This window comes from Macrotis lagotis, chromosome 6 (genome assembly GCF_037893015.1).
Source record: "Macrotis lagotis isolate mMagLag1 chromosome 6, bilby.v1.9.chrom.fasta, whole genome shotgun sequence".
Classification (NCBI taxonomy): Eukaryota; Metazoa; Chordata; class Mammalia; order Peramelemorphia; family Peramelidae; genus Macrotis; species Macrotis lagotis.
This window is the reverse complement of record NC_133663.1, coordinates 137347738-137357397: the sequence shown is the minus strand read 5'-3', so window position 1 is coordinate 137357397 and position 9660 is coordinate 137347738. Positions and strand designations below refer to the sequence as shown.

Sequence of the window (9660 nt, the reverse complement as noted above, 5' to 3'; positions counted from 1 at the left end):
TAACCACTAATGAGAATTAAATTAAAGAGAAGTGAATTCTTTTGCTCATATTAAATTTAAAATTTTTGCATTAATAAAATCAATGCTGCCAAATTTAGAAGAATGGGAAATAATCTTCATAACTACTAATTCTGATAAAGATATCATTTCTAAAATATATAGAGAGAATTGTATCATTTTATAAGGTTGCAAATAATTTCCTCAATTGATAAATAGATAAGGATATGAATAGATAGTTTTCAATTGAAAAAATTCAAGCTATATATATATATATATATATATCATCAAATGGAAAAAATGTTCTAAATCATGGCTGATTACAGAAATGCAAATTAAAATAACTATAAGGCATTCACCTCACACTTTTCCAATTAACTTAGATGAGTAAAAGAGAAAACAATCAATGTTGGAGAGGTTGTGAGATGAATCAGAAATTGGTTCATTATTGGTAGAGTTGTAAACAGTTTCGACCATTCTGGGTAGCAATATGGAGTTATACCCAGAGGGCACTAAAACTGTCCATTTCCGTTGACCCAGCAATTCCAATTCCAGCCCTATAATCTAATGAATTCATAAGAATAGGAAAAATATGACATGTTCTAAAAAAATTTGTAGCAAATCTTTTTGTAGTGGCAAAGAATTGGAAATGGAAGAGATACCTATTAACCTTGATAGAAGCAGCTTCTCTCAGAAGTTCAGAGAACTAGGAAAACTGTATTAAACTATGGACAAGACTATTTCCATCCAGAGAAAGAAAAAGAAACCAAGCAAAACAAAACAAAAAAATCTTCAGAATCTGAACACTTCATAAAAATTATCTTTTATGTATCTCTTTTCCTTAATCCTAATTTTCTCATACTGAAAAGGACTAATCTATAAACATGTTTATCAAAATAATTTATGTATTTTGTTTATTTGACTGTTCTCTGCTGAGGGGAGGTAAGTAAGAAGGGAGTGTGGAAGGAAATTGTGTAACTTATAAAAATACATATACATGTGGAAGAATGTTGAAAAAAATTCTTAACATGCACTTGGAAAAATAATACATCACTTAAAAAAGAAAACAATTCTTTTAAAATGCAATTGGCAAAATGCAAAAAGGAAGTAATTCTATTAAAAAATTGGGCAAATGGAAAAAGAAAACAACTACTTCAAAAATAGAATTGACAAATTGGAAAAGAATGTAAAAAAAAATTCTTCCCTAAAAGAGTGGAATCTGTGGAAACTAATGACATCCTGATACACCAAGAATTTGTTAAAAAAAATAAAAAAAAATAAAAATAGAAGAAAATTTAAAATATCTCAATGACAGAATATTCACCCGGACAATAGATCCAGAAGAGACAATTTAAGAATCAGAGTTCTTCCTGAAAACCCTAAAAAAAACAGGCCTTGGTTTCATACTTTAGAATATTTTTAATGAGAACTGTCCTAATATCCTGGAACCAGAGGACAAAATATTCATTGAGAGAATATATCAATTCCCCCCTGAAAGGTATCCCCAAAATAAAAACAACATGAAATTTTGTGAACAAATTCCAGAACTATTAGAATAAGGAGATAATACTGGAAGTTTCCAGAAAGAAGTAATTCAAATACCAAGGAGTCAAAGTCAGAATTACACATGACCTGGCTGTATCAATAACAAGGGATTAAAGGACATGGAATATGATATTTCAGAGGGCATGTGAGCTTTTATTAAAAGAATGCATTATCCAGCCAAACTTAGACAACTCTTTCAAGGGAAATGTTGGACATTTAACAAATTAGGTTCCTTCAAACACTAAGGATAAAAAGACCAGAGTTAACAAAAAAAAAAAATGTAAAAACAGAAAACTTAAGAGATACATGAAAAGATAAAAAAGGGAAAAGAAAACCTGATTAAATAAGATAAAAATTGCTTACATCCTCACCTAGGAAGACGACTCTAAAAGCTGAGAGATATAACCAGAGAAAAGGTAAAAGACTGGAGTAGAATATATTATGCTTCAGTTGAAGTGAAAAAAGCAGTAGAAATTTTTGTCTCAGACAACACAGTTGCAAAAATAGTTCTTTAAAAGAGTTAAGGAAGGAAACTATATTCTCCTAAAAGCTGCCATAGACTATGAAGTAATTTCAAAACTAAATATGGATGCAACAAGTGGTATAGCATGCAAATTCTTTTTTTAAATTTTATTTATTTTCTTCCATTTGTACATGCATATTTCCAAGTTGCAAAGATTCCCTCCACAGTGTGTTCATCAGATTCGTGAGGGGTGTTTTTTTTTCTATGTTTTGTTTTGTTTTGTTTTTCTCCTCTGGTTGGGGATGATATGGTCCATAATCTATCAAATATGGTTCTTGTAGCTCTCTGGACTGTGCAGAGTATTGCTTTCAACAAGGTTGTTCATCTCCTAATGTTGATGTCTAAACTGATTTCCTGGCTTTACTCCCTTTGCTCAGCATCTGATCCCATAAGCCATTACATGCTTCTTTAGACTCCAACCATTTACAGTTTCTTATAGAATAATAAAATTCCATAGTATCCCTGTATTATACCTTGTTTAGCCATTTTCCCTTGCTAACCTTGCCCTTTTGCTGCTCCAGATGAATTTTTTACTATTTTTCCCAGCTTGGTAAAGTAGATATTTAGTAGTTTGATAGGTATGGCACTGGATAAATAATTTGATTTGGGCAGTAGCTTAATTTTTATTATATTAGCTTGACTTAACCACGAGCATTTGACATTTTTCCAATTATTTAGATCTGACTTTGGGTGAGGAGAACTTTATAATTATGTTCATACAGTTTATGAGTTTGTCCTGGGACATAGAATCCCAGGAATTTAGTGTTGTCTACAATTATTTTAAAGGGAATTTCTCTTTCTATCTCTTATTCTTGGGCTTTGTTGTCATATATAGAAATACTGATGATTTATGTGGGTTTATTTTATATTCTTCTACTTTGCTGAACTTGTTAATTTTTTCAAGTTTTTAAATGATTTTCTTAGTTTCTCTAGGTGTACCATCATAATCATAACATCTGCAAAGGCTGAAAGTTTTTCTTCCTAAATGCCAATTCAGATTCCTTCAATTTTTTTCTTCTCTTATTGCTACTGCTAGCATTTTCAATACTATGCTGAATAGTAATGCTGAAAGTGGACAAGCTCGTTTCAGCCCTGAATTTATTGGAAATCTTCTGAGTTTATTCCAATTATGCATAATATTTTTGATGGTTTTAGATAGATACTATTTATTATTTTAAGGAAAACTGCATTTATTCCTAAACTTTCTAGTGTTTTTTAATAGGATAATATACAAATTCTTAGAGAAGCTAAAGGACTTAATAGAAAACATAGACATCAAAACTCTACTAGTGGGATACCTCAATCTCCCTTTTTTAGAATTAAATAAATCTAATCATAATATAAAAGAAGGAAGTTAAGGAGGTGTATGTAATTTTAGAAAACTTAGATATGATAGAAGTATGGAGAATATTGAATGTACCTATTTTTTGATAGTACATAGCAGTAAAACAATTGAGCATGTATAATGGCATAAAAACCTAATGCTCAAATGCAGAATGTCGGAAATATTGAATTCATTCTCTTAAGATCATGATCCAATAAAACCATGTGAAATAAAGGGCCATGGAAAGAGACCTAAAACTGATTACACATTAAATAACCTAATTTTGAATAATGAGTGGATCAAACAAAAAGAAATCATAGGAAAAAATGATTTCATCAATTTCATTGACAATAACAAGACAACATACCAAAACTTATGGAATATTGCCAAAGCAATTATTAGGGGCTATGCTGTATCTCTAAATATTTACATGAATAAAACAAAGAAAAGGAGATCAATAAACTGAGGATGCATCAAAAAAATTACAGAAAGAACAAATAAAAATGCTCAGGTAAATACCAAGTTAGAAATTCTGAAAATTAAAGGTGAAATTATGAAAAGCAAAAACAAGAAAATTATTGAACTAGTAAATAAAACTAAGAGGTGGTTTCATGAAAGAGCCAATAAAGAGAACACTTGGTTAATTTGATACAAAAGGCAGAAAATTAAATTACTGGTATGAAAAAATGAAAATGATAAATTTTATACTAATGAGCAGCAAATTAAAATAATAATGCAGAGCTATTTTGTCCAAATATTTGCCAATAAATTTGATATTTTGAGTAATATGGATGAACATTTCAAAAAAAAAACCCAAGTTAACCAAGTTAAAAGAAGAGGAAATTAAATACTTAAATAACTATTTCAGAATATGAAATTCAGGGGCAGCTAGGTGGTGCAGTGGATAAAGCACCAGCCCTGGAGTCAGGAGTACCTGGGTTCAAATCTGGTCTCAGAAACTTAATAATTACCTAGCTGTGTGGCCTTGGGCAAGCCACTTAACCCCATTTGCCTTGCAAAAAACTAAAAAAAAAAAACAACAAAAGAAAAGAATATGAAATTCAGCAAGTCATCAATGAACTCCCTAGGAAATATCTCCAGGTCCAGATGAAATAATGGAATCCCAAGTGAATTCTATAAAACATTCAAGGAAGAATTGGTTCCAATTCCATATAAACTATTTGAAAAAATGTAGATGAAGATGAATCTCTAATTCCTTCCATGACACCAAAATTCACTTAAACCAGTTAGATAAAAATAGAGACCAATTGTCCTAATGGATATGGTGCAAAAATTTTAAATAAAATGTTAGCAAATTGATTATAGCAAATTATCACTAGGATAATATACTATGTCCAAGAAGGATTTCTACCAGCAATGCAAAGTTGGTCGAATATTAGGAAAATTGTCAACATAATTGACTATATCAAGAACAAACTTAAAAGAAACCATAAGATTATCTGAGTAGATGCTGAAAAAGCTTTTGACAAAATAAATAACCTCTTAAAAACACTACAAGGTATTATTCCATAAAATGATAAGCAGTATTGATGTCAAAACAGCAACAAGCATTATATATAATGGGGATAAGTTACAAACCTTTCCAATAACATCAGGAATTAAAGAAGGTCACCTGTTGTCACTACCATAATAAAATATTGTATTAGAAAATAGCTTTGGCAATAAGAGCAAAAAAAAAAATTGAAGGCATGAGAATTGTCAATGATCAAACAAAACTCTCACTCTTCACAAATGATTTAATGATATACCTAGAACATACTCAAAAATCATCTAAAAAACTACTGGAAACAATTAGCAATTTTAGGAAAGTCAAAATATGTAAAATTGAGTTGCAAGAATATTCAGTATTTCTTTTTATTATTAGCAAGATACATTGACAAGAATTAGAAAGACAATAAAGAAAATAACTCCTGGGTGGGGGGCAGCTAGATGACACTGTAGATAGAGCACTGGCCCTGAAGTCAGGAGCACCTGAGCTGAAACCTGGGCTCAGTCACTTTATAATTGCCTAGTTCTGTGACCTTGGGCAAGTAATTCTTTTTTTTTCTCATTCAAATTGTTTAATTATGTTAAGATTCCTTAATGCAGCCTTACCCTATGACAATTTTTTTTTTGTTATACAACAGATCCTAAATGCCCTTGAGATGGAGAAGCAAGGATTTTTCTAAGGTCTTTCCATGATATGTGACTGAAGCACATACAAGAATAGGGCTTGTTTTCTCTTTTCCACATTATCCACATTTCCCAGGCAGCCAATGGCAGAGAAACAAAAAAGGCCTTGAATCTGTATCACGATCAACTTCATAATAACTCACTTAGTTCTTCACTGATAAGAATTGGACTTTATTTCTAATAAAAATATAGTTCCATTATTTATAGTCCAGTTCAGTCAGTTGTAGATTGTATTGATGCCTGCAAATCACAGAAATCTTGCAAAATCTCAACTAAAAATGGGAAGAGACACTGATGAATCTGATTATGTCTCCTAGGGAACACACATACCTTTAGATTATGAATTTTGCAAAAATTATTTCAGCTTAGAAACATGTCAAAGCATCCATCAGCTTGACATAATATAATATAGGAAAAGCCAAAAACTGAATGTTTCACACTTCCAATTCAAGAAGGAAATATGTGCTGGCCCAGCAGCCAGAAGACCTGGGTTCAAATCCTGCCTCAGCAGTCACTTCTCCCAAAATGACCTTGGACCTCTTGGTGAGGGGGCTGGCCTAGCCAAACTGCACTGGTTCTTTCCGATCCCCATCGAGGGCTTTTGGATATACCATTTTGTGACAACAAATGTCACCACCCCCAGTTTCCTGATGAGAATATTTTAAATGGAAGTATTGTGTCTTTACACTGATTTGTGATGAGACATTTGAATTTAAAAATGTTCAGAAATACAGGTCTCTATAATATTGCTCCTAGCTTGACTGTCCTAGAGCTGGAGATTGTTTCACTACTAAACTTTTCATGTGGAAGTTTCTGGTAGAAACAGGCAATGAGCCCTTAAAGGCAGGAGGGGCCTGGACTCATAATACTAATTCCCATCCTTATTAGCTAAGACTGTGCAAAGTCACTGAATATCTTGGAGACTCAGTTTCCTACTCTGTGAAATGGGGATGAACAGTTCCTGCCATCATTGCCGCATAGAGTTGTTGGGAGGACATAAATAATATCTACGTAAAGCTTCTGGTAAATCCTAGAGCATTATGTTAAAGTCAGCTGCTATTATAAATACACCACCACAATAGAGGGAAAGTTTCAGCATGAGCACGCCTACATAGTTTGATCTGTACCCCTAAGACAGGAGCGTGAACTCGTGGTCTGCCCACGACAGGGACACAGGGGGTTTTGGCAAGCAAGTGCTGGGGGCTGTGGAGCCACATCCTTGCAGCACCTGATGGGGCGGCTAAAGCACATTCAGATACTCCGACTGCCCACGTGGTAGGTGGTGTTTCTCCCACAGTCCACATACTGATATCGTTCTTGGGAGGTCTGCTCAGAATGCCCAAAGTTGTTGGTCGTCACGGTCACTTGCGTCATGACTATGATGTTGTGGACCTTGATGGTGTCCAGCTTGCAGAAATCAAACATATAACTCATTTCATCTGCTATCGTGGTAGGAATGGTGTAATTAATCTGTTTCATATCCAGTGGCCCAATATTGGTAATAATATTTAATCGTGCCTTTTCAATAACAGTTTTTGAAAACTGAACTTGGGCTGTGATATTTGCAACTTCCACAGAATAATAGTTGTTGTTTGTTATATTTAGTGTATTTGTGATTTTTAAGTAGACCACACGCTTTGTGTCATCATAACTGACATAGGCCGACTTCACCCCAATGTAGTTCACGTCAATGGTTTGAGGAAATAGGAAGAAAACCGCCAGCCCAGAACAGAGGAGACACATAGAGACTGAGGCCATCACATAGAGCTTTGTTCTTCTTGGCCTTAGTCTCCAATCACTATATGGACTCAATGCCACAAGCTGATTCTCCTGGCCCCAGGTAATCCTTCCTGTGCCCTGACAGGTTGAGCAGGTGACACTGTCTCTGCCAGTGAACTCCATGTAAGGAAACTGAGAGATGTCGCCATTCCTGCCATCTTCTTTGTGGCTCTAGGATTGGATTAAGCCATTTCGCAAGCTATCAGATGATGTCATTCCATCATAGTCCTTGTCTTGGCGGGAATGGAAAGGCAAGTGAGAGAATGATTTCCCCATGGCTGGCACCTGGATGGGGCCCCTGCGGGGACCTCAGCCCTGGTCCAGCTCCTCGCCCGCTGCCTGGCCCTCGGCTCCCAGGCATTCCCCGAACTGTGCCTGCACGGGCCCAGGACTCCGCTGAGAGCTTGGGCAAGTAATTCTTAACCACATTGCCTTAAATAAATAAAATTTAAAAATAAAATTAACTAACTTCAGATAACATAAAACACTTGGGAGTCTAACTTCCAAGGTAGACACAGAAACTTAATAAATACAACAATAAATTACTTTTCACAAAAATGAAATCACATATAAATAATTGGGCAAATATCACAATGACAATTCTACTTGGATTAAATTACTTATTTGGTGCCATTTCAAACTTCCAAACAATTATTTTAGTGAGCTAGCAAAAATATAACTAAAATTCATATGGAGGGAAAAAAAGTCAAGAATGTCAAAGGAATTAATGGAAAAAATGAGAAAGAAAGTAGCTTTGATATACTAAATCTAAAATTATATTATAATGACTTGCAAATTGTCTCTCAGACAGCCTCTACCCAGGGTCACCAATTTCTCCTCCTAATCCCATAAGTTTTCTTTGACTAGGCAAATGTTTCATTTCAGTCTTTCTTTGTTCTCTTTCCAAAATTTGCTTTGAAAGGATAAAAACAAACAGGTAAAATAAAATTATAAAGCATCAGTCATCAAAACTTTATGGTATTGGCCAAGAAATAGACTAGTGGATCAGTGGAATAGATTAGATGCAAAGGAGACAGTAGGGAATGACAATAGTAATCTACTGTTTGATAAACTCAAATATTCCAGTTCCTGGGATAAATTACTGTTTAGGGGACTTGTGGCCAAGATGCTGGAGAGAAGACAGGCATAGTTCTAAAGTCTCCTGATCTTTTCCCATCTATCGTATGAAACAAACCTCTTAACACAAATCCAATCCACAAGACCTAGAAAGAAAAGCCAGGAGAAAGAACATCTACCTCAGGATTTGTCATCTGCAGCTTTGGGGCTGGAAGGAGAGTTCTGGTGCAGGAGAGCTGTAGACACCATCACTGGGCTCCTTGGTTCTGAGGACCTCTGATTCCATGCCTGCATTGCAGCTGAGGCCCCTTCCCAAAACAAACAATTGCACACTACTTCTGCCTCAGGCACAAGTGTGTGAGCAGACAAACCATCCCAGCTGACAATAGGGAGAGGAATGATCTCACCCCAGGGTAAGGCACACCATTGATTGAAGGCAAAAGGATTCAATAGCCCCAAACCCTCCCTTCAAGCAAAGGGAGAAGGCCACAATCAAGGCCACAACTCTCCAAAGAAAGCAACCAGCACCACCTACTGGCCAGCCAGAGAAATTGTACTCAGTGAATAAAGCCCTCCAGCCATCCCAACACCAAACCTCTATGAACCAGCTCCTCCTCATCTCAAGGTCTTAGCAAAATGAAGAAGGGTCAGAGGAAAGGTGGATCCATAGAAACACTCTTGGAAGGAAAAGACCCTAACTCAGAGAGACCTAGAACTGTTGAGGAGAATATGATCTGGTCTCCAGTACAGAAAGTCTCCCTTGAAGAATTAAGGAAGGAGTTTAAAAATCAATTGGAAAATTTGGCAAAAGAAACCCAAGCGAAGATTAATACCTTGCAACAAAAAAAACCAAATCCTTAGAAAATACAATTGGGCAAATACAAAATGAGAACAAATTTTTCAGATCCTCAATTGGGCAAATGCAAAAGGAAAATAATTTTCTCAGAACTTTAATTTATTTAATGGAAAGCTCTTTCAAAAGTAGAATTGACCAATTGGAAAAGGAATTTCAAAAGGTTAATGAAGAAAACTCCTCCCTAAAAAAAAAAAAAGAATGGAGTCTACAGAAACTAATGACTTCATGAGACCACAAGAGCCTGTCAAACAAAATCAAAAAATAGAAGAAAATGTAAAATACCTCATCAGCAAAACCACTGACTTCAAGAATAGGTCAAGAAGGGGCAACCTGAAAATTATTGAACTTCCTGAAAACATTGAAGAG

At 34.9% G+C, this 9660-nt stretch overlaps 1 pseudogene; it reads right to left on the bottom strand.

The window, feature by feature from the left end:
* Positions 1-6822: 6822 nt before the first annotated feature.
* Positions 6823-7637, bottom strand: LOC141491843 (transmembrane protein 106B pseudogene; annotated as a pseudogene).
* Positions 7638-9660: the final 2023 nt, after the last annotated feature.